At 48.4% G+C, this 23,040-nt stretch overlaps 10 non-coding genes and 1 pseudogene across 10 annotated transcripts; all 11 read right to left on the bottom strand.

Annotated features, from left to right (window-relative positions):
* Nucleotides 1-99: 99 nt before the first annotated feature.
* Nucleotides 100-262, bottom strand: LOC135037058 (U1 spliceosomal RNA). Its single transcript, XR_010231662.1, has one exon. It is a non-coding gene; the product is annotated as a U1 spliceosomal RNA (small nuclear RNA).
* A 152-nt stretch (nucleotides 263-414) lies between these two features.
* LOC135037086 (U1 spliceosomal RNA) lies at nucleotides 415-578 on the bottom strand. The gene has a single exon (XR_010231688.1). It is a non-coding gene; the product is annotated as a U1 spliceosomal RNA (small nuclear RNA).
* Nucleotides 579-1,254: 676 nt separating this feature from the next.
* Nucleotides 1,255-1,417, bottom strand: LOC135037116 (U1 spliceosomal RNA). Its single transcript, XR_010231717.1, has one exon. It is a non-coding gene; the product is annotated as a U1 spliceosomal RNA (small nuclear RNA).
* A 152-nt stretch (nucleotides 1,418-1,569) lies between these two features.
* On the bottom strand, nucleotides 1,570-1,733 carry LOC135037085 (U1 spliceosomal RNA). The gene has a single exon (XR_010231687.1). It is a non-coding gene; the product is annotated as a U1 spliceosomal RNA (small nuclear RNA).
* A 675-nt stretch (nucleotides 1,734-2,408) lies between these two features.
* Nucleotides 2,409-2,571, bottom strand: LOC135037070 (U1 spliceosomal RNA). Its single transcript, XR_010231674.1, has one exon. It is a non-coding gene; the product is annotated as a U1 spliceosomal RNA (small nuclear RNA).
* A 152-nt stretch (nucleotides 2,572-2,723) lies between these two features.
* LOC135037082 (U1 spliceosomal RNA) lies at nucleotides 2,724-2,887 on the bottom strand. The gene has a single exon (XR_010231684.1). It is a non-coding gene; the product is annotated as a U1 spliceosomal RNA (small nuclear RNA).
* Nucleotides 2,888-3,558: 671 nt separating this feature from the next.
* Nucleotides 3,559-3,721, bottom strand: LOC135037066 (U1 spliceosomal RNA). Its single transcript, XR_010231670.1, has one exon. It is a non-coding gene; the product is annotated as a U1 spliceosomal RNA (small nuclear RNA).
* Nucleotides 3,722-3,873: 152 nt separating this feature from the next.
* Nucleotides 3,874-4,037, bottom strand: LOC135037090 (U1 spliceosomal RNA). The gene has a single exon (XR_010231692.1). It is a non-coding gene; the product is annotated as a U1 spliceosomal RNA (small nuclear RNA).
* A 673-nt stretch (nucleotides 4,038-4,710) lies between these two features.
* On the bottom strand, nucleotides 4,711-4,873 carry LOC135037072 (U1 spliceosomal RNA). The gene has a single exon (XR_010231675.1). It is a non-coding gene; the product is annotated as a U1 spliceosomal RNA (small nuclear RNA).
* Nucleotides 4,874-5,025: 152 nt separating this feature from the next.
* Nucleotides 5,026-5,189, bottom strand: LOC135037092 (U1 spliceosomal RNA). The gene has a single exon (XR_010231694.1). It is a non-coding gene; the product is annotated as a U1 spliceosomal RNA (small nuclear RNA).
* Nucleotides 5,190-5,874: 685 nt separating this feature from the next.
* On the bottom strand, nucleotides 5,875-6,026 carry LOC135037076 (U1 spliceosomal RNA; annotated as a pseudogene).
* Nucleotides 6,027-23,040: the final 17,014 nt, after the last annotated feature.

Below are 23,040 nucleotides of genomic sequence, written 5' to 3'. Positions count from 1 at the left end.
AGTCAGGATAGTGCACAAGGGTATAGAAGGGAGGGGCTCAAAAAAAAAGAAGTGGAAACAGACAGCAAACTAGGCTGGAGAGAGACCTGAGAAAAAGAGATCTGAATTATACGAGAGCCGACCAGAGGAAACACAAATTATGCAGTCAAGTGTCCCACATTTGGGGAAATCGCAGGAGCAGCACACCCAGAGTGCAATGGGTGAGCTTTGCCCTGGGAGAAGCACCTTCCTGATCATAGTATCTCACCTGGCAGGTAAGTAGGAGTTGGGCTAGAGCTGGGGAGGGTCGCTGCTCGGGCACCCCCCTGTCAAGTGAAGGAGATCCAACTGAGGCAGCACAAGGGAACTCTCGAAAGAAGAACAAGGCTAGAGGAAGATCTGAGACAAAGAAATCTGACTTTTACCAGAGCTGACCAGAGGAAAGCACAAACACAGTCCCCAACTACCACAAATAATGCAGTCGAGTTTCCCACATTTGGGGAAATCACAGGGGTCAGCATACCCAGAATGCAATGAATGAACCTCACCCTGGGAGAACAATCTTCATGACCATGGTATCTCCTATGCAAAATAAGTATGATTTGGGATAGGGCTGGGGAGGGCCGCTGCTCAGGCATATCTCTGTCAAGTAAAGGAGATTCAACTGAGGCAGCACAAGGGAACTCTCATCTGGGGACAACAACTGCAGGGAGAACACATATTTTCAAATGAACATGGGAGGGCAGAAGGCTGCCTAATACTGAAGCACCCCCAAACAACAAACCAAATGCAACAACTAGTACAAGCATTCCTGGGGGAAGGTCTGCAGAAGACGGATTTGCATACAGTGATGTCATCCAAGCAGTGGGCCAAAGTTGGCTGGAACCCTCATCTGCATATGAAAAGAGAAAAGGGGTATGCAGGGCATGGCGGCCTTTTGCGGCGCTTGGATGACCCTTAGTTCGCATTAAACACCCCCACCCTCCTTCGGTGTGGGGCTCATGTTGGCAATGCCCCAGCCCCTGAAGCATTCAAGCTGATTTCTTGCAGCAGCTTGGCACTGTAACAGCTCCAGAGCTGCTCTGTAAGGCAAGTAAAAGGTTGTGGGCCCTGCAGCACTACCTGTAGTTTGCATTGTGCATTGGAAGGCACAAAGTAAGCAGACAGGAGGAGAAGTCAGGATAGTGCACAAGGGTATAGAAGGGAGGGGCTCAAAAAAAAGAAGAAGTGGAAACAGACAGCAAACTAGGCTGGAGAGAGACCTGAGAAAAAGAGATCTGAATTATACGAGAGCCGACCAGAGGAAACACAAATTATGCAGTCAAGTGTCCCACATTTGGGGAAATCGCAGGAGCAGCACACCCAGAGTGCAATGGGTGAGCTTTGCCCTGGGAGAAGCACCTTCCTGATCATAGTATCTCACCTGGCAGGTAAGTAGGAGTTGGGCTAGAGCTGGGGAGGGTCGCTGCTCGGGCACCCCCCTGTCAAGTGAAGGAGATCCAACTGAGGCAGCACAAGGGAACTCTCGAAAGAAGAACAAGGCTAGAGGAAGATCTGAGACAAAGAAATCTGACTTTTACCAGAGCTGACCAGAGGAAAGCACAAACACAGTCCCCAACTACCACAAATAATGCAGTCGAGTTTCCCACATTTGGGGAAATCACAGGGGTCAGCATACCCAGAATGCAATGAATGAACCTCACCCTGGGAGAACAATCTTCATGACCATGGTATCTCCTATGCAAAATAAGTATGATTTGGGATAGGGCTGGGGAGGGCCGCTGCTCAGGCATATCTCTGTCAAGTAAAGGAGATTCAACTGAGGCAGCACAAGGGAACTCTCATCTGGGGACAACAACTGCAGGGAGAACACATATTTTCAAATGAACATGGGAGGGCAGAAGGCTGCCTAATACTGAAGCACCCCCAAACAACAAACCAAATGCAACAACTAGTACAAGCATTCCTGGGGGAAGGTCTGCAGAAGACGGATTTGCATACAGTGATGTCATCCAAGCAGTGGGCCAAAGTTGGCTGGAACCCTCATCTGCATATGAAAAGAGAAAAGGGGTATGCAGGGCATGGCGGCCTTTTGCGGCGCTTGGATGACCCTTAGTTCACATTAAACACCCCAACCCTCCTTCGGTGTGGGGCTCATGTTGGCAATGCCCCAGCCCCTGAAGCATTCAAGCTGATTTCTTGCAGCAGCTTGGCACTGTAACAGCTCCAGAGCTGCTCTGTAAGGCAAGTAAAAGGTTGTGGGCCCTGCAGCACTACCTGTAGTTTGCATTGTGCATTGGAAGGCACAAAGTAAGCAGACAGGAGGAGAAGTCAGGATAGTGCACAAGGGTATAGAAGGGAGGGGCTCAAAAAAAAAAGAAGTGGAAACAGACAGCAAACTAGGCTGGAGATAGACCTTAGACAAAGAGATCTGAATTATATGAAAGCCGGCCAGTGGAAACACAAATTATGCAGTCAAGTTTCCCACAATTGGGGAAATCGCAGGGGCAGCACACCCAGAGTGCAATGGGTGAGCCTTGCCCTGGGAGAAGCACCTTCATGATCATAGTATCTCACCTGGCAGGTAAGAAGGATTTGGGCTAGAGCTAGGGAGGGTCGCTGCTCGGGCACCCCCCTGTCAAGTGAAGGAGATCCAACTGAGGCAGCACAAGGGAACTCTCGAAAGAAGAACAAGGCTAGAGGAAGATCTGAGACAAAGAAATCTGACTTTTACCAGAGCTGACCAGAGGAAAGCACAAACACAGTCCCCCACTACCACAAATAATGCAGTCGAGTTTTCCACATTTGGGGAAATCACAGGGGTCAGCATACCCAGAATGCAATGAATGAACCTCACCCTGGGAGAACAATCTTCATGACCATGGTATCTCCTATGCAAAATAAGTATGATTTGGGATAGGGCTGGGGAGGGCCGCTGCTCAGGCACATCTCTGTCAAGTAAAGGAGATTCAACTGAGGCAGCACAAGGGAACTCTCATCTGGGGACAACAACTACAGGGAGAACACATATTTTTAGATGAACATGGGAGGGCAGAAGGCTGCCTAATACTGAAGCACCCCCAAACAACAAACCAAATGCAACAACTAGTGCAAGCATTCCTGGGGGAAGGCCTGCAGCAGATGGATTTGCATATGGTGATGTCATCCAAGCAGTGGGTCAAAGTTGGCTTCAACCCTCGTCTGCATATGAAAAGAAAAAAGGGATGTGCAGGGCATGGCGGCCTTTTGCGGCGCTTGGATGACCCCTAATTCGCATTAAACACCTCCATCCTCCTTCGGTGTGGGGCTCATGTTGGCTATGCCCCAGCAACTGAAGCATTCAAGCTGATTTCTTCCAGCAGCTGAGCACTGTAACAGCTCCAGAGCTGCTCTGTAAGGCAACTAAAAGAGTGTGGGCCCTGCAGCACTACCTGAAGTTCGCATTGTGCGTTGGAAGGCACAAAGTAAGCAGACGGGAGAAGTCAGGATAGTGCGCAAGGGCATAGAAGGGAGCAGCTCAAGAAAAGAGAAGTGGAAACAGACAGCAAACTAGGCTGGAGAGAGACCTGAGACAAAGAGATCTGAATTATACGAGAGCCGACCAGAGGAAACACAAATTATGCAGTCAAGTGTCCCACATTTGGGGAAATCGCAGGAGCAGCATACCCAGAGTGCAATGGGTGAGCCTTGCCCTGGGAGAAGCACCTTCCTGATCATAGTATCTCACCTGGCAGGTAAGTAGGAGTTGGGCTAGAGCTGGGGAGGGTCGCTGCTCGGGCACCCCCCTGTCAAGTGAAGGAGATCCAACTGAGGCAGCACAAGGGAACTCTCGAAAGAAGAACAAGGCTAGAGGAAGATCTGAGACAAAGAAATCTGACTTTTACCAGAGCTGACCAGAGGAAAGCACAAACACAGTCCCCCACTACCACAAATAATGCAGTCGAGTTTCCCACATTTGGGGAAATCACAGGGGTCAGCATACCCAGAATGCAATGAATGAACCTCACCCTGGGAGAACAATCTTCATGACCATGGTATCTCCTATGCAAAATAAGTAGGATTTGGGATAGGGCTGGAGAGGGCCGCTGCTCAGGCATATCTCTGTCATGTAAAGGAGATTCAACTGAGGCAGCACAAGGGAACTCTCATCTGGGGACAACAACTGCAGGGAGAACACATATTTTCAAATGAACATGGGAGGGCAGAAGGCTGCCTAATACTGAAGCACCCCCAAACAACAAACCAAATGCAACAACTAGTACAAGCATTCCTGGGGGAAGGTCTGCAGAAGACGGATTTGCATACAGTGATGTCATCCAAGCAGTGGGCCAAAGTTGGCTGGAACCCTCATCTGCATATGAAAAGAGAAAAGGGGTATGCAGGGCATGGCGGCCTTTTGCGGCGCTTGGCTGACCCTTAGTTTGCATTAAACACCCCCACCCTCCTTCGGTGTGGGGCTCATGTTGGCAATGCCCCAGCCCCTGAAGCATTCAAGCTGAATTCTTGCAGCAGCTTGGCACTGTAACAGCTCCAGAGCTGCTCTGTAAGGCAAGTAAAATGTTGTGGGCCCTGTAGCACTACCTGTAGTTTGCATTGTGCATTGGAAGGCACAAAGTAAGCAGACAGGAGGAGAAGTCGGGATAGTGCACAAGGGTATAGAAGGGAGGGGCTCAAAAAAAAGAAGTGGAAACAGACAGCAAACTAGGCTGGAGAGAGACCTAAGACAAAGAAATCTGAATTATATGAAAGCCGACCAGTGGAAACACAAATTATGCAGTCAAGTTTCCCACATTTGGGGAAATCACAGGGGCAGCACACCCAGAGTGCAATGGGTGAGTCTTGCCCTGGGAGAAGCACCTTCATGATTATAGTATCTCACCTGGCAGGTAAGTAGGAGTTGGGCTAGAGCTGGGGTGGGTCGCTGCTCGGGCACCCCCCTGTCAAGTGAAGGAGATCCAACTGAGGCAGCACAAGGGAACTCTCGAAAGAAGAACAAGGCTAGAGGAAGATCTGAGACAAAGAAATCTGACTTTTACCAGAGCTGACCAGAGGAAAGCACAAACACAGTCCCCCACTACCACAAATAATGCAGTCGAGTTTCCCACATTTGGGGAAATCATAGGGGTCAGCATACCCAGAATGCAATGAATGAACCTCACCCTGGGAGAACAATCTTCATGACCATAGTATCTCCTATGCAAAATAAATATGATTTGGGATAGGACTGGGGAGGGCCGCTGCTCAGGCACATCTCTGTCAAGTAAAGGAGATTCAACTGAGGCAGCACAACGGAACTCTCATCTGGGGACAACAACTGCAGGGAGAACACATATTTTCAGATGAACATGGGAGGGCAGAAGGCTGCCTAATACTGAAGCACCCCCAAACAACAAACCAAATGCAACAACTAGTGCAAGCATTCCTGGGGGAAGGCCTGCAGCAGATGGATTTGCATATGGTGATGTAATCCAAGCAGTGGGTCAAAGTTGGCTTCAACCCTCGTCTGCATATGAAAAGAGAAAAGGGGCGTGCAGGGCATGGCAGCCTTTTGCGGCGCTTGGATGACCCCTAGTTCGCATTAAACACCCCCACCTTCCTTCGGTGTGGGGCTCATGTTGGCAATGCCCCAGCCCCTTAAGCATTCAAGCTGATTTCTTGCAGCAGCTTGGCACTGTAACAGCTCCAGAGCTGCTCTGTAAGGCAAGTAAAAGGTTGTGGGCCCTGCAGCACTACCTGTAGTTTGCATTGTGCATTGGAAGGCACAAAGTAAGCAGACAGGAGGAGAAGTCAGGATAGTGCACAAGGGTATAGAAGGGAGGGGCTAAAAAAAAAAGAAGTGGAAACAGACAGCAAACTAGGCTGGAGAGAGACCTGAGACAAAGAGATCTGAATTATACGAGAGCTGACCTGGGGAAACACAAATTATGCAGTTAAGTTTCCCACATTTGGGGAAATCGCAGGAGCAGCACACCCAGAATGCAATGAATGAACCTCACCCTGGGAGAACAATCTTCATGACCATGGTATCTCCTATGCAAAATAAGTATGATTTGGGATAGGGCTGGGGAGGGCCGCTGCTCAGGCACATCTAACAGGAGGCTTTAAAATTTTCTTTCTAGTGACCTTCGTTTGGGAGAAAAATGCAAAGGTACAAGACAGCTTTTCCTTGCCAATATCTCTCTTTTGCAAAGAGCTGCGCATTGGAAAATTCAGGGCTATGTCGTGTAGATGATGGCCTAACAGGAGGCTTTAAAATTTTCTTTCTAGTGACCTTCGTTTGGGAGAAAAATGCAAAGGTACAAGACAGCTTTTCCTTGCCAATATCTCTCTTTTGCAAAGAGCTGCGCATTGGAAAATTCAGGGCTATGTCGTGTAGATGATGGCCTAACAGGAGGCTTTAAAATTTTCTTTCTAGTGTCCTTCGTTTGGGAGAAAAATGCAAAGGTACAAGACAGCTTTTCCTTGCCAATATCTCTCTTTTGCAAAGAGCTGCGCATTGGAAAATTCAGGGCTATGTCGTGTAGATGATGGCCTAACAGGAGGCTTTAAAATTATCTTTCTAGTGTCCTTCGTTTGGGAGAAAAATGCAAAGGTACAAGACAGCTTTTCCTTGCCAATATCTCTCTTTTGCAAAGAGCTGCGCATTGGAAAATTCAGGGCTATGTCGTGTAGATGATGGCCTAACAGGAGGCTTTAAAATTTTAATTCTAGTGTCCTTCGTTTGGGAGAAAAATGCAAAGGTACAAGACAGCTTTTCCTTGCCAATATCTCTCTTTTGCAAAGAGCTGCGCATTGGAAAATTCAGGGCTATGTCGTGTAGTTGATGGCCTAACAGGAGGCTTTAAAATTTTAATTCTAGTGTCCTTCGTTTGGGAGAAAAATGCAAAGGTACAAGACAGCTTTTCCTTGCCAATATCTCTCTTTTGCAAAGAGCTGCGCATTGGAAAATTCATGGCTATGCCGTGTAGATGATGGTCTAACAGGAGGCTTTAAAATTTTCTTTCTAGTGTCCTTCGTTTGGGAGAAAAATGCAATGGTACAAGACAGCATTTCCTTGCCAATATCTCTCTTTTGCAAAGAGCTGCGCATTGGAAAATTCAGGGCTATGTCGTGTAGATGATGGCCTAACAGGAGGCTTTAAAATTTTCTTTCTAGTGTCCTTCGTTAGGGAGAAAAATGCAAAGGTACAAGACAGCTTTTCCTTGCCAATATCTCTCTTTTGCAAAGAGCTACGCATTGGAAAATTCAGGGCTATGTCGTGTAGATGATGGCCTAACAGGAGGCTTTAAAATTTTCTTTCTAGTGACCTTCGTTTGGGAGAAAAATGCAAAGGTACAAGACAGCTTTTCCTTGCCAATATCTCTCTTTTGCAAAGAGCTGCGCATTGGAAAATTCAGGGCTATGTCGTGTAGATGATGGCCTAACAGGAGGCTTTAAAATTTTCTTTCTAGTGACCTTCGTTTGGGAGAAAAATGCAAAGGTACAAGACAGCTTTTCCTTGCCAATATCTCTCTTTTGCAAAGAGCTGCGCATTGGAAAATTCAGGGCTATGTCGTGTAGATGATGGCCTAACAGGAGGCTTTAAAATTTTCTTTCTAGTGTCCTTCGTTTGGGAGAAAAATGCAAAGGTACAAGACAGCTTTTCCTTGCCAATATCTCTCTTTTGCAAAGAGCTGCGCATTGGAAAATTCATGGCTATGCCGTGTAGATGATGGTCTAACAGGAGGCTTTACAATTTTCTTTCTAGTGTCCTTCGTTTGGGAGAAAAATGTAATGGTACAAGACAGCTTTTCCTTGCCAATATCTCTCTTTTGCAAAGAGCTGCGCATTGGAAAATTCAGGGCTATGTCGTGTAGATGATGGCCTAACAGGAGGCTTTAAAATTTTCTTTCTAGTGTCCTTCGTTTGGGAGAAAAATGCAAAGGTACAAGACAGCTTTTCCTTGCCAATATCTCTCTTTTGCAAAGAGCTACGCATTGGAAAATTCAGGGCTATGTCGTGTAGATGATGGCCTAACAGGAGGCTTTAAAATTTTCTTTCTAGTGACCTTCGTTTGGGAGAAAAATGCAAAGGCACAAGACAGCTTTTCCTTGCCAATATCTCTCTTTTGCAAAGAGCTGCGCATTGGAAAATTCAGGGCTATGTCGTGTAGATGATGGCCTAACAGGAGGCTTTAAAATTTTCTTTCTAGTGTCCTTCGTTTGGGAGAAAAATGCAATGGTTCAAGACAGCTTTTCCTTGCCAATATCTCTCTTTTGCAAAGAGCTGCGCATTGGAAAATTCAGGGCTATGTCGTGTAGATGATGGCCTAACAGGAGGCTTTAAAATTTTCTTTCTAGTGTCCTTCGTTTGGGAGAAAAATGCAAAGGTACAAGACAGCTTTTCCTTGCCAATATCTCTCTTTTGCAAAGAGCTGCGCATTGGAAAATTCAGGGCTATGTCGTGTAGATGATGGCCTAACAGGAGGCTTTAAAATTTTAATTCTAGTGTCCTTCGTTTGGGAGAAAAATGCAAAGGTACAAGACAGCTTTTCCTTGCCAATATCTCTCTATTGCAAAGAGCTACGCATTGGAAAATTCAGGGCTATGCCGTTTAGATGAAGCACTAACAGGAGGCTTTAAAATTTTAATTCTAGTGTCCTTCGTTTGGGAGAAAAATGCAAAGGTACAAGACAGCTTTTCCTTGCCAATATCTCTCTTTTGCAAAGAGCTGCGCATTGGAAAATTCAGGGCCATGTCGTGTAGATGATGGCCTAACAGGAGGCTTTAAAATTATCTTTCTAGTGTCCTTCGTTTGGGAGAAAAATGCAAAGGTACAAGACAGCTTTTCCTTGCCAATATCTCTCTTTTGCAAAGAGCTGCGCATTGGAAAATTCAGGGCTATGTCGTGTAGATGATGGCCTAACAGGAGGCTTTAAAATTTTAATTCTAGTGTCCTTCGTTTGGGAGAAAAATGCAAAGGTACAAGACAGCTTTTCCTTGCCAATATCTCTCTTTTGCAAAGAGCTGCGCATTGGAAAATTCAGGACTGTGGATCCAGTTTAAAGGTCCGTATTCACGGCCCGATTTTGGGGAGAGATGTGTGCTGAGCGAACTGCTCAGCACACATCTCTGCCCCCGCTCAGCACAGCGTGATGTGTGCTGAGCGTACGGGGGGTGGGGGGGGGGGCGCTCATTTCACCCCCTGTGTAGGGCATTCTGTGTGTACCCAGTTTAACAGGTGTGAGCATCATACTACTGCCATAAAATAAACCTTTTTTGTTTTTTTTAAACTACATGTAATACACCTTAGATCTCAGTTCCTAAAAGGTTTTAAACCTTTGCATACAGTAAACTACACATATTTAAAAATCCTACACCGGGCACAAGTGCTCACGGGCCAATTTCATGGCAGTCTCGGATAGGAGGGCATTGTGGATTCACCAAGGGAATGCTGATGCTGACTCCAAGAAGAAAGGGAGTCTCTTCCCTATGAAGGTGAAGCCTTGTTTGGCGACGGCCTAGTTAATTTGATCTCGGCAGCTCCCGCAGGTAAGTCATCCTTCTTGCCCTATGTTCCCTCTCAACGGATGAAGACGCATCATTATCTGACACAGTCATTTCGGCCCAATAGATATGCAAGAAGTTAAGATTCCCCTTTCTTTGCAGGTAGAGGAAGGAAAAGAGGGAAGAGGTCTGTAGCCTCTTCAAGATCGCAGGAGCAGAGATCGTCCTCTGCTTTTGCCAAATCCACTGCATGACGCTGGGGCTCTCTTGCAGGAGCCCGCACCAGTGGGGGGCACGTCTAAAACTCTTCAGTCAGTTCTGGATTCATTGGGACCTGGACTCGTGGGCTTTACAAATAGTGTCCCAAGGGTACAAACTGGGGTTTCAAGACGTTCCCCCTCACCGATTGTTCAAATCAGCCTTAGTCAGCAGGGAGAAGGTTTTTATTCAAGCCTCTTCGTGGTCCCGAAGCCGGACGGCTCAGTCAGACCAATCTTAAATCTGAAATCCCTTAATTTCTACCTAAAGAAATTCAATTTCAAGATGGAATCTCTCAGGGTAGTGATCTCCAGTCCGGGGGATAAAGGAGATTTCATGGTTTTGGTAGACATAAAGGATGCCTACTTATATGTTCCCATTTAGCCACTGCATCAAGCTACCTGAGGTTTGCAATTCAGGATTGTCATTACCAATTTCAGACGTTGCCGTTTGGTCTGTCCACGGCTCCGAGGATTTTCACCAGGGTGATGGCGGAAATGATGGTTCTCCTTCGCAAGCAAGGAGTCACAATTATCCCGTACTTGGATGATCTCCTGATAAAGGCGAGATCCAGGGACCAGTTGGTGCAAAACATCTACTCTCCCTGACAGTTCTTCAACAACATGGTTGGCTCCTAAACTTGCCAAAATCGCAGTTGGTCCCAATGACGCGGTTGTTGTTTTTGGGAGTGATACTGGACACAGAAGAGGTTTTCTTCTAGTGGAAAGGCTCTGGAGATCCAGAGTCTGGTCAAACAAATTCTGAAACCAGCAAGAGTGTTAATCCATCAATGCATTCAGTTGCTGGGGAAGATGGTTGCGGCCTACGAGGCCATTCAGTTTGGCAGGTTCCATGCCAGAGTGTTCCAGTGGGACCTGTTGGACAAGTGGTCCGGATCCCACCTACACATGCACCGGAGGATAATCCTGTCTTCCAAGACCAGAATCTCACTCCATTGGTGGCTGCACAGTTCTCACCACCTAGAGGGGCGATGGTTCGGGATCCAGGACGGGATCCTAGGGACCACGGATGCAACCCTCTGAGGCTGGAGAGCAGTCACACAGGGGGAAAACATCCAAGGAAGATGGTCAAGTCTTCCTTGGATGTTTTCATCTCCACATAAATGTTCTGGAGTTAAGGGCCATTTAATAACTGCAGACACAGTACGCACTGGGACGGGTGCCCAGCATCCTCTACGGACTAAGAGAAAAGGATTTACCGGTAGGTATTAAAATCCTATTTTCTCTAACGTCCTAGAGGATGCTGGGGACTCCGTAAGGACCATGGGGATAGACGGGCTCCGCAGGAGACATGGGCACTTTAAGAAAGACTTTAGTTCTGGGTGTGCACTGGCTCCTCCCTCTATGCCCCTCCTCCAGACCTCAGTTTGATACTGTACCCAGTGGAGACTGGGTGCTTTTCAGGAGCTCTCCTGAGCTTTCTGACAGAAAGTATTTTGTTAGGTTTTTAATTTTCAGGGAGCACTGCTGGCAACAGACTCCCTCATCGAGGGACTGAGGGGAGAGAAGCAGCCCTACTCTCTGAGTTGCAAGGTCCTGCTTCTTAGGCTACTGGACACCATTAGCTCCAGTGGGATTGGTACGCAGGATCTCACCCTCGCCGTCCGTCCCAGAGCCGCGCCGCCGTCCCCCTCGCAGAGCCGGAAGATAGAAGCCGGGTGAGTATGAGAAGAAAAGAAGACTTCAGAGGCGGCAGAAGACTTCATGATCTTCACTGAGGTAACGCACAGCACTGCAGCTGTGCGCCTTTGCTCCCATACACCTCACATACTCCGGTCACTGTAAGGGTGCAGGGCGCAGGGGGGGCGCCCTGGGCAGCAATATAAACCTCTTTCACAAAAATATAACATATATACAGCTGGGCACTTTATATATGTATAAGCCCCCACCAATTTTACAGTTTAAGCGGGACAGAAGCCCGCCTCCGAGGGGGCGGGGCTTCTCCCTCAGCACTCACCAGCGCCATTTTTTCTCCACAGCACCGCTGAGAGGAAGCTCCCCGGACTCTACCCTGCTTATACCACGTTAGACAAGAGGGTTGAAAAGAGGGGGGGGGGGGGGCACATAATTCGCAAATTACATACAGCAGCACTACTGGGCAAACATTAAGTTACTGTTTTATTCCTGGGTTATATAGCGCTGGGGGGTGTGCTGGCATACTCTCTCTCTGTCTCTCCAAAGGGCCTTGTGGGGAAACTGTCTTCAGAAAAAAGCATTCCCTGTGTGTGAAGTGTGTCGGTACACGTGTGTCGACATGTCTGAGGAAGAAGGCTATATTAGAGAGGAGCGGGAGCAAATGAATGTGGTGTCTCCGCCGACAGCTGATTGGATGGATATGTGGAATGTTTTAAATGCTAGTGTAAACTCATTGCACAAAAGATTAGACAAGGCAGAAGCTTTGGGACAGTCAGGGTTTCAACCCATGCCTGATCCTATGTTGCAGGGACTGTCAGGGTCTCATAAGCGCCCACTATCCCAGATTGTTGACACAGATACCGACACGGATTCTGACTCCAGTGTCGATTACGATGATGCAAAGTTACAGCCAAAATTGGCAAAATCCATTCGATTTATGATTATGGCAATAAAAGATGTTTTGCACATCACAGAGGAACCCCCTGTCGCTGACAAGAGGGTACATATGTACAAGGGAAAGAAGCCTGAGGTAACCTTTCCCCCCTCACACGAGCTGAACGAGTTATGTGAAAAAGCTTGGGAATCTCCAGATAAAAGACTGCAGATTTCCAAAAGGATTCTTATGGCGTATCCTTTCCCATCAACGGATAGGTTACGATGGGAATCCTCCCCTAGGGTGGACAAAGCATTAACACGCTTATCCAAGAAGGTAGCCCTCCCGTCCCAGGATACGGCTACCCTCAAAGAGTGTGCTGACCGCAAACAGGAGATTACCCTGAAGTCCATTTATACACATTCAGGTACCTTACTCAGACCGGCAATTGCGTCGGCCTGGGTGTGTAGTGCTGTAGCGGCATGGACAAATACCTTATCTGAGGGGATGGATAGCCTAGACAAGGATACTATTTTATTGACCCTGGGGCATATAAGAGATGCTGTCCTATATATGTGTGTATGCAAACTACAGGTGGTGCTGCAGGGCCCACACCCTCAGATAAATCTCCTGTTTGCGGTCAGCACACTCTTTGAGGGTAGCCGTATCCTGGGACGGGAGGGCTACCTTCTTGGATAAGCGTGTTAATGCTTTGTCCACCCTAGGGGAGGATTCCCATCGTAACCTATCCGTTGATGGGAAAGGATACGCCATAAGAATCCTTTTGGAAATCTGCAGTCTTTTATCTGGAGATTCCCAAGCTTTTTCACATAACTCGTTCAGCTCGTGTGAGGGGGGAAAGGTTACCTCAGGCTTCTTTCCCTTGTACATATGTACCCTCTTGTCAGCGACAGGGGGTTCCTCTGTGATGTGCAAAACATCTTTTATTGCCATAATCATAAATCGAATGGATTTTGCCAATTTTGGCTGTAACTTTGCATCATCGTAATCGACACTGGAGTCAGAATCCGTGTCGGTATCTGTGTCAACAATCTGGGATAGTGGGCGCTTATGAGACCCTGACAGTCCCTGCAACATAGGATCAGGCATGGGTTGAAACCCTGACTGTCCCAAAGCTTCTGCCTTGTCTAATCTTTTGTGCAATGAGTTTACACTAGCATTTAAAACATTCCACATATCCATCCAATCAGCTGTCGGCGGAGACACCACATTCATTTGCTCCCGCTCCTCTCTAATATAGCCTTCTTCCTCAGACATGTCGACACACGTGTACCGACACACTTCACACACAGGGAATGCTTTTTCTGAAGACAGTTTCCCCACAAGGCCCTTTGGAGAGACAGAGAGAGAGTATGCCAGCACACCCCCCAGCGCTATATAACCCAGGAATAAAACAGTAACTTAATGTTTGCCCAGTAGTGCTGCTGTATGTAATTTGCGAATTATGTGCCCCCCCCCCCCCCCCCTCTTTTCAACCCTCTTGTCTAACGTGGTATAAGCAGGGTAGAGTCCAGGGAGCTTCCTCTCAGCGGTGCTGTGGAGAAAAAATGGCGCTGGTGAGTGCTGAGGGAGAAGCCCCGCCCCCTCGGAGGCGGGCTTCTGTCCCGCTTAAACTGTAAAATTGGTGGGGGCTTATACATATATAAAGTGCCCAGCTGTATATATGTTATATTTTTGCGAAAGAGGTTTATATTGCTGCCCAGGGCGCCCCCCCTGCGCCCTGCACCCTTACAGTGACCGGAGTATGTGAGGTGTATGGGAGCAAAGGCGCACAGCTGCAGTGCTGTGCGTTACCTCAGTGAAGATCATGAAGTCTTCTGCCGCCTCTGAAGTCTTCTTTTCTTCTCATACTCACCCGGCTTCTATCTTCCGGCTCTGCGAGGGGGACGGCGGCGCGGCTCTGGGACGGACGGCGAGGGCGAGATCCTGCTTACCAATCCCACTGGAGCTAATGGTGTCCAGTAGCCTAAGAAGCAGGACCTTGCAACTCAGAGAGTAGGGCTGCTTCTCTCCCCTCAGTCCCTCGATGAGGGAGTCTGTTGCCAGCAGTGCTCCCTGAAAATTAAAAACCTAACAAAATACTTTCTGTCAGAAAGCTCAGGAGAGCTCCTGAAAAGCACCCAGTCTCCACTGGGTACAGTATCAAACTGAGGTCTGGAGGAGGGGCATAGAGGGAGGAGCCAGTGCACACCCAGAACTAAAGTCTTTCTTAAAGTGCCCATGTCTCCTGCGGAGCCCGTCTATCCCCATGGTCCTTACGGAGTCCCCAGCATCCTCTAGGACGTTAGAGAAAATAGGATTTTAATACCTACCGGTAAATCCTTTTCTCTTAGTCCGTAGAGGATGCTGGGCACCCGTCCCAGTGCGTACTGTGTCTGCAGTTATTAAATGGCCCTTAACTCCAGAACATTTATGTGGAGATGAAAACATCCAAGGAAGACTTGACCATCTTCCTTGGATGTTTTCCCCCTGTGTGACTGCTCTCCAGCCTCAGAGGGTTGCATCCGTGGTCCCTAGGATCCCGTCCTGGATCCCGAACCATCGCCCCTCTAGGTGGTGAGAACTGTGCAGCCACCAATGGAGTGAGATTCTGGTCTTGGAAGACAGGATTATCCTCCGGTGCATGTGTAGGTGGGATCCGGACCACTTGTCCAACAGGTCCCACTGGAACACTCTGGCATGGAACCTGCCAAACTGAATGGCCTCGTAGGCCGCAACCATCTTCCCCAGCAACTGAATGCATTGATGGATTAACACTCTTGCTGGTTTCAGAATTTGTTTGACCAGACTCTGGATCTCCAGAGCCTTTCCACTAGAAGAAAACCTCTTCTGTGTCCAGTATCACTCCCAAAAACAACAACCGCGTCATTGGGACCAACTGCGATTTTGGCAAGTTTAGGAGCCAACCATGTTGTTGAAGAACTGTCAGGGAGAGTAGATGTTTTGCACCAACTGGTCCCTGGATCTCGCCTTTATCAGGAGATCATCCAAGTACGGGATAATTGTGACTCCTTGCTTGCGAAGGAGAACCATCATTTCCGCCATCACCCTGGTGAAAATCCTCGGAGCCGTGGACAGACCAAACGGCAACGTCTGAAATTGGTAATGACAATCCTGAATTGCAAACCTCAGGTAGCTTGATGCAGTGGCTAAATGGGAACATATAAGTAGGCATCCTTTATGTCTACCAAAACCATGAAATCTCCTTTATCCCCCGGACTGGAGATCACTACCCTGAGAGATTCCATCTTGAAATTGAATTTCTTTAGGTAGAAATTAAGGGATTTCAGATTTAAGATTGGTCTGACTGAGCCGTCCGGCTTCGGGACCACGAAGAGGCTTGAATAAAAACCTTCTCCCTGCTGACTAAGGCTGATTTGAACAATCGGTGAGGGGGAACGTCTTGAAACCCCCGTTTGTACCCTTGGGACACTATTTGTAAAGCCCACGAGTCCAGGTCCCAATGAATCCAGAACTGACTGAAGAGTTTTAGACGTGCCCCCCACTGGTGCGGGCTCCTGCAAGAGAGCCCCAGCGTCATGCAGTGGATTTGGCAAAAGCAGAGGACGATCTCTGCTCCTGCGATCTTGAAGAGGCTACAGACCTCTTCCCTCTTTTCCTTCCTCTACCTGCAAAGAAAGGGGAATCTTAACTTCTTGCATATCTATTGGGCCGAAATGACTGTGTCAGATAATGATGCGTCTTCATCCGTTGAGAGGGAACATAGGGCAAGAAGGATGACTTACCTGCGGGAGCTGCCGAGATCAAATTAACTAGGCCGTCGCCAAACAAGGCTTCACCTTCATAGGGAAGAGACTCCCTTTCTTCTTGGAGTCAGCATCAGCATTCCCTTGGTGAATCCACAATGCCCTCCTATCCGAGACTGCCATGAAATTGGCCCGTGAGCACTTGTGCCCGGTGTAGGATTTTTAAATATGTGTAGTTTACTGTATGCAAAGGTTTAAAACCTTTTAGGAACTGAGATCTAAGGTGTATTACATGTAGTTTAAAAAAAACAAAAAAGGTTTATTTTATGGCAGTAGTATGATGCTCACACCTGTTAAACTGGGTACACACAGAATGCCCTACACAGGGGGTGAAATGAGCGCCCCCCCCCCCCCCCCCCCCCCCGTACGCTCAGCACACATCACGCTGTGCTGAGCGGGGGCAGAGATGTGTGCTGAGCAGTTCGCTCAGCACACATCTCTCCCCAAAATCGGGCCGTGAATACGGACCTTTAAACTGGATCCACACTTAGATTATCTGTCCAATTTTTTTTTTCTGGTTGAAACAAAATTATGCTAATATGTGGCAGCAAATGAGAATTGACCATTTGCTCACAAACACTGGAGGTAGCCCTCCCGTCCCAGGATACGGCTACCCTCAAAGAGTGTGCTGACCGCAAACAGGAGATTTATCTGAGGGTGTGGGCCCTGCAGCACCACCTGTAGTTTGCATACACACATATATAGGACAGCATCTCTTATATGCCCCAGGGTCAATAAAATAGTATCCTTGTCTAGGCTATCCATCCCCTCAGATAAGGTATTTGTCCATGCCGCTACAGCACTACACACCCAGGCCGACGCAATTGCCGGTCTGAGTAAGGTACCTGAATGTGTATAAATGGACTTCAGGGTAATCTCCTGTTTGCGGTCAGCACACTCTTTGAGGGTAGCCGTATCCTGGGACGGGAGGGCTACCTTCTTGGATAAGCGTGTTAATGCTTTGTCCACCCTAGGGGAGGATTCCCATCGTAACCTATCCGTTGATGGGAAAGGATACGCCATAAGAATCCTTTTGGAAATCTGCAGTCTTTTATCTGGAGATTCCCAAGCTTTTTCACATAACTCGTTCAGCTCGTGTGAGGGGGGAAAGGTTACCTCAGGCTTCTTTCCCTTGTACATATGTACCCTCTTGTCAGCGACAGGGGGTTCCTCTGTGATGTGCAAAACATCTTTTATTGCCATAATCATAAATCGAATGGATTTTGCCAATTTTGGCTGTAACTTTGCATCATCGTAATCGACACTGGAGTCAGAATCCGTGTCGGTATCTGTGTCAACAATCTGGGATAGTGGGCGCTTATGAGACCCTGACAGTCCCTGCAACATAGGATCAGGCATGGGTTGAAACCCTGACTGTCCCAAAGCTTCTGCCTTGTCTAATCTTTTGTGCAATGAGTTTACACTAGCATTTAAAACATTCCACATATCCATCCAATCAGCTGTCGGCGGAGACACCACATTCATTTGCTCCCGCTCCTCTCTAATATAGCCTTCTTCCTCAGACATGTCGACACACGTGTACCGACACACTTCACACACAGGGAATGCTTTTTCTGAAGACAGTTTCCCCACAAGGCCCTTTGGAGAGACAGAGAGAGAGTATGCCAGCACACCCCCCAGCGCTATATAACCCAGGAATAAAACAGTAACTTAATGTTTGCCCAGTAGTGCTGCTGTATGTAATTTGCGAATTATGTGCCCCCCCCCCCCCCCTCTTTTCAACCCTCTTGTCTAACGTGGTATAAGCAGGGTAGAGTCCGGGGAGCTTCCTCTCAGCGGTGCTGTGGAGAAAAAATGGCGCTGGTGAGTGCTGAGGGAGAAGCCCCGCCCCCTCGGAGGCGGGCTTCTGTCCCGCTTAAACTGTAAAATTGGTGGGGGCTTATACATATATAAAGTGCCCAGCTGTATATATGTTATATTTTTGCGAAAGAGGTTTATATTGCTGCCCAGGGCGCCCCCCCTGCGCCCTGCACCCTTACAGTGACCGGAGTATGTGAGGTGTATGGGAGCAAAGGCGCACAGCTGCAGTGCTGTGCGTTACCTCAGTGAAGATCATGAAGTCTTCTGCCGCCTCTGAAGTCTTCTTTTCTTCTCATACTCACCCGGCTTCTATCTTCCGGCTCTGCGAGGGGGACGGCGGCGCGGCTCTGGGACGGACGGCGAGGGTGAGATCCTGCGTACCAATCCCACTGGAGCTAATGGTGTCCAGTAGCCTAAGAAGCAGGACCTTGCAACTCAGAGAGTAGGGCTGCTTCTCTCCCCTCAGTCCCTCGATGAGGGAGTCTGTTGCCAGCAGTGCTCCCTGAAAATTAAAAACCTAACAAAATACTTTCTGTCAGAAAGCTCAGGAGAGCTCCTGAAAAGCACCCAGTCTCCACTGGGTACAGTATCAAACTGAGGTCTGGAGGAGGGGCATAGAGGGAGGAGCCAGTGCACACCCAGAACTAAAGTCTTTCTTAAAGTGCCCATGTCTCCTGCGGAGCCCGTCTATCCCCATGGTCCTTACGGAGTCCCCAGCATCCTCTAGGACGTTAGAGAAAATAGGATTTTAATACCTACCGGTAAATCCTTTTCTCTTAGTCCGTAGAGGATGCTGGGCACCCGTCCCAGTGCGTACTGTGTCTGCAGTTATTAAATGGCCCTTAACTCCAGAACATTTATGTGGAGATGAAAACATCCAAGGAAGACTTGACCATCTTCCTTGGATGTTTTCCCCCTGTGTGACTGCTCTCCAGCCTCAGAGGGTTGCATCCGTGGTCCCTAGGATCCCGTCCTGGATCCCGAACCATCGCCCCTCTAGGTGGTGAGAACTGTGCAGCCACCAATGGAGTGAGATTCTGGTCTTGGAAGACAGGATTATCCTCCGGTGCATGTGTAGGTGGGATCCGGACCACTTGTCCAACAGGTCCCACTGGAACACTCTGGCATGGAACCTGCCAAACTGAATGGCCTCGTAGGCCGCAACCATCTTCCCCAGCAACTGAATGCATTGATGGATTAACACTCTTGCTGGTTTCAGAATTTGTTTGACCAGACTCTGGATCTCCAGAGCCTTTCCACTAGAAGAAAACCTCTTCTGTGTCCAGTATCACTCCCAAAAACAACAACCGCGTCATTGGGACCAACTGCGATTTTGGCAAGTTTAGGAGCCAACCATGTTGTTGAAGAACTGTCAGGGAGAGTAGATGTTTTGCACCAACTGGTCCCTGGATCTCGCCTTTATCAGGAGATCATCCAAGTACGGGATAATTGTGACTCCTTGCTTGCGAAGGAGAACCATCATTTCCGCCATCACCCTGGTGAAAATCCTCGGAGCCGTGGACAGACCAAACGGCAACGTCTGAAATTGGTAATGACAATCCTGAATTGCAAACCTCAGGTAGCTTGATGCAGTGGCTAAATGGGAACATATAAGTAGGCATCCTTTATGTCTACCAAAACCATGAAATCTCCTTTATCCCCCGGACTGGAGATCACTACCCTGAGAGATTCCATCTTGAAATTGAATTTCTTTAGGTAGAAATTAAGGGATTTCAGATTTAAGATTGGTCTGACTGAGCCGTCCGGCTTCGGGACCACGAAGAGGCTTGAATAAAAACCTTCTCCCTGCTGACTAAGGCTGATTTGAACAATCGGTGAGGGGGAACGTCTTGAAACCCCCGTTTGTACCCTTGGGACACTATTTGTAAAGCCCACGAGTCCAGGTCCCAATGAATCCAGAACTGACTGAAGAGTTTTAGACGTGCCCCCCACTGGTGCGGGCTCCTGCAAGAGAGCCCCAGCGTCATGCAGTGGATTTGGCAAAAGCAGAGGACGATCTCTGCTCCTGCGATCTTGAAGAGGCTACAGACCTCTTCCCTCTTTTCCTTCCTCTACCTGCAAAGAAAGGGGAATCTTAACTTCTTGCATATCTATTGGGCCGAAATGACTGTGTCAGATAATGATGCGTCTTCATCCGTTGAGAGGGAACATAGGGCAAGAAGGATGACTTACCTGCGGGAGCTGCCGAGATCAAATTAACTAGGCCGTCGCCAAACAAGGCTTCACCTTCATAGGGAAGAGACTCCCTTTCTTCTTGGAGTCAGCATCAGCATTCCCTTGGTGAATCCACAATGCCCTCCTATCCGAGACTGCCATGAAATTGGCCCGTGAGCACTTGTGCCCGGTGTAGGATTTTTAAATATGTGTAGTTTACTGTATGCAAAGGTTTAAAACCTTTTAGGAACTGAGATCTAAGGTGTATTACATGTAGTTTAAAAAAACCAAAAAAGGTTTATTTTATGGCAGTAGTATGATGCTCACACCTGTTAAACTGGGTACACACAGAATGCCCTACACAGGGGGTGAAATGAGCGCCCCCCCCCCCCCCCCGTACGCTCAGCACACATCACGCTGTGCTGAGCGGGGGCAGAGATGTGTGCTGAGCAGTTCGCTCAGCACACATCTCTCCCCAAAATCGGGCCGTGAATACGGACCTTTAAACTGGATCCACACTTAGATTATCTGTCCAATTTTTTTTTTCTAGTTGAAACAAAATTATGCTAATATGTGGCAGCAAATGACAATTGACCATTTGCTCACAAACACTGGAGGTAGCCCTCCCGTCCCAGGATACGGCTACCCTCAAAGAGTGTGCTGACCGCAAACAGGAGATTTATCTGAGGGTGTGGGCCCTGCAGCACCACCTGTAGTTTGCATACACACATATATAGGACAGCATCTCTTATATGCCCCAGGGTCAATAAAATAGTATCCTTGTCTAGGCTATCCATCCCCTCAGATAAGGTATTTGTCCATGCCGCTACAGCACTACACACCCAGGCCGACGCAATTGCCGGTCTGAGTAAGGTACCTGAATGTGTATAAATGGACTTCAGGGTAATCTCCTGTTTGCGGTCAGCACACTCTTTGAGGGTAGCCGTATCCTGGGACGGGAGGGCTACCTTCTTGGATAAGCGTGTTAATGCTTTGTCCACCCTAGGGGAGGATTCCCATCGTAACCTATCCGTTGATGGGAAAGGATACGCCATAAGAATCCTTTTGGAAATCTGCAGTCTTTTATCTGGAGATTCCCAAGCTTTTTCACATAACTCGTTCAGCTCGTGTGAGGGGGGGAAAGGTTACCTCAGGCTTCTTTCCCTTGTACATATGTACCCTCTTGTCAGCGACAGGGGGTTCCTCTGTGATGTGCAAAACATCTTTTATTGCCATAATCATAAATCGAATGGATTTTGCCAATTTTGGCTGTAACTTTGCATCATCGTAATCGACACTGGAGTCAGAATCCGTGTCGGTATCTGTGTCAACAATCTGGGATAGTGGGCGCTTATGAGACCCTGACAGTCCCTGCAACATAGGATCAGGCATGGGTTGAAACCCTGACTGTCCCAAAGCTTCTGCCTTGTCTAATCTTTTGTGCAATGAGTTTACACTAGCATTTAAAACATTCCACATATCCATCCAATCAGCTGTCGGCGGAGACACCACATTCATTTGCTCCCGCTCCTCTCTAATATAGCCTTCTTCCTCAGACATGTCGACACACGTGTACCGACACACTTCACACACAGGGAATGCTTTTTCTGAAGACAGTTTCCCCACAAGGCCCTTTGGAGAGACAGAGAGAGAGTATGCCAGCACACCCCCCAGCGCTATATAACCCAGGAATAAAACAGTAACTTAATGTTTGCCCAGTAGTGCTGCTGTATGTAATTTGCGAATTATGTGCCCCCCCCCCCCCCCTCTTTTCAACCCTCTTGTCTAACGTGGTATAAGCAGGGTAGAGTCCGGGGAGCTTCCTCTCAGCGGTGCTGTGGAGAAAAAATGGCGCTGGTGAGTGCTGAGGGAGAAGCCCCGCCCCCTCGGAGGCGGGCTTCTGTCCTGCTTAAACTGTAAAATTGGTGGGGGCTTATACATATATAAAGTGCCCAGCTGTATATATGTTATATTTTTGCGAAAGAGGTTTATATTGCTGCCCAGGGCGCCCCCCCTGCGCCCTGCACCCTTACAGTGACCGGAGTATGTGAGGTGTATGGGAGCAAAGGCGCACAGCTGCAGTGCTGTGCGTTACCTCAGTGAAGATCATGAAGTCTTCTGCCGCCTCTGAAGTCTTCTTTTCTTCTCATACTCACCCGGCTTCTATCTTCCGGCTCTGCGAGGGGGACGGCGGCGCGGCTCTGGGACGGACGGCGAGGGTGAGATCCTGCGTACCAATCCCACTGGAGCTAATGGTGTCCAGTAGCCTAAGAAGCAGGACCTTGCAACTCAGAGAGTAGGGCTGCTTCTCTCCCCTCAGTCCCTCGATGAGGGAGTCTGTTGCCAGCAGTGCTCCCTGAAAATTAAAAACCTAACAAAATACTTTCTGTCAGAAAGCTCAGGAGAGCTCCTGAAAAGCACCCAGTCTCCACTGGGTACAGTATCAAACTGAGGTCTGGAGGAGGGGCATAGAGGGAGGAGCCAGTGCACACCCAGAACTAAAGTCTTTCTTAAAGTGCCCATGTCTCCTGCGGAGCCCGTCTATCCCCATGGTCCTTACGGAGTCCCCAGCATCCTCTAGGACGTTAGAGAAAATAGGATTTTAATACCTACCGGTAAATCCTTTTCTCTTAGTCCGTAGAGGATGCTGGGCACCCGTCCCAGTGCGTACTGTGTCTGCAGTTATTAAATGGCCCTTAACTCCAGAACATTTATGTGGAGATGAAAACATCCAAGGAAGACTTGACCATCTTCCTTGGATGTTTTCCCCCTGTGTGACTGCTCTCCAGCCTCAGAGGGTTGCATCCGTGGTCCCTAGGATCCCGTCCTGGATCCCGAACCATCGCCCCTCTAGGTGGTGAGAACTGTGCAGCCACCAATGGAGTGAGATTCTGGTCTTGGAAGACAGGATTATCCTCCGGTGCATGTGTAGGTGGGATCCGGACCACTTGTCCAACAGGTCCCACTGGAACACTCTGGCATGGAACCTGCCAAACTGAATGGCC

Source organism: Pseudophryne corroboree, unplaced genomic scaffold (genome assembly GCF_028390025.1).
Source record: "Pseudophryne corroboree isolate aPseCor3 unplaced genomic scaffold, aPseCor3.hap2 scaffold_666, whole genome shotgun sequence".
Classification (NCBI taxonomy): Eukaryota; Metazoa; Chordata; class Amphibia; order Anura; family Myobatrachidae; genus Pseudophryne; species Pseudophryne corroboree.
This window is presented reverse-complemented; position numbering and strand designations above follow the sequence as displayed.